Consider the following 1,681-nt stretch of genomic DNA (forward strand, 5'->3'; position numbering starts at 1 on the left):
ATCGCATACATTGTTACATCAGTACATCATCATATTTGCATATCGTATATCATTACAATATTGCATATTAATTATTTTCTGAGATCTTACATCATCTCATATCATCTTTCGTATCATAATACATATATCATTTCGTATTAGCTATCATCTCATCTCATATATCATTTCATATCATTTCATCTATTAAGCATACATAGCATCTCATATTAGTACATATCATTGGGGTAACATTTCAGGCTTCGATATGCATCTACATAACCCATATCACCTCCCGTATAATCCCGAATACCCATAAGTAAGATACCATTTGGGAAGTTATTATATGAAAACTATGTTTTTGTTGAACCCTCAGCGTGTCAAAGTAGTGTATCTTACCTCGTAGAAGCGTACAACAAATGACAACGTAAGTTACCGAGCTTTGCAAGTATTCCTGGCTATCTATAATCAACATAGAACAGATTTATGAGTATAACGAGACTAAACTGACCTACAGTCTAAAAACATGTTGCATACCCTTTAATTACCATCATTCCAGATAATAGTCTCCTTTTTGAATATTACCCCTGGTAAGTTGTCTCTTTTTGTCTACTTCGAGACTATTATCCTAGGTACGTAGCCTCTTTTTGTCTATTCTTAACTTTTGTCCATTTCTAGACTATTACCCCAGGTAGTTAGTCTCTTTTTGTCATTTTTTCCAAAAACAGGTTTTACACCAAAAAGAAGACTCTTTTAAGACCTAATTGACCATCAATTGCTCCATGAACGAGTTGTTAACAATAATGGATCATTAGGTCACATTAAACAACCATTCTTACTATCGAAACTCGATTAATTAACCACGAATGATTATCAACAACCCCCATCCATTCTCCAAACTCTAAGAACTGAATTAAATCCATAACATTGAATCATATGATCACAAATCAAAGGAAAATCATCTATATTACCTGCACTTGACATAGGGGACTCAATATCTAAACAATCCTTGATCAAAACGGCACGAAACGATTGAATCTTTAGTTGGAGAGGTGAGGGATCGGCTAGGGCTTTTCTCACACACTAGTTACAGCAGATTTATGACAATTAGGGTTGCCTAATTACCTTCTAATCCCTGGCCAGCCATTACAATCTTACACTTAGGACCCCTCAACTTCTAATCTTAACTTTCTTAGCTTATCTTTCTACCAGGAGTCTTATCACACTAACAAGCACTTAATTACTTAACGTCACTTTGATTACTTTCATTAAACATCACATTTACATATTCATATTAAATACATAAGCATTTAATCATATAATCACATATAAGACACATTTACTTAACGAACCTAACGTTAACTAACGGAAGGTCAGATAGTCAAACATGAAAAGTTCGGGATGTTTGTTTCTTCAATATAAATTAAGCGGCTAAACTAAGAATGAGTCAAACAAATTTATTCTATTTTCTTTTGGGTTGCGTCTTAGAACCGAAAAGAGGAAGTGACATTCTTTTTGTTTTGGTTTCCACGGCGGTAATATGCATACAATTTAGGTTTAGGGATATCTAATATAGGTAATGTTTAGAGTTTAACTAATTAACCCTTTTTTATTTTTAGTACACGCACTTAAACCTTAACATATTTAACAACAAGACAACTTTATTTTACAACCTTTCACATTTAGACCGACATTAATGGGAATA

Source organism: Erigeron canadensis, chromosome 5 (assembly GCF_010389155.1).
Source record: "Erigeron canadensis isolate Cc75 chromosome 5, C_canadensis_v1, whole genome shotgun sequence".
In the NCBI taxonomy this organism is placed as follows: domain Eukaryota; kingdom Viridiplantae; phylum Streptophyta; class Magnoliopsida; order Asterales; family Asteraceae; genus Erigeron; species Erigeron canadensis.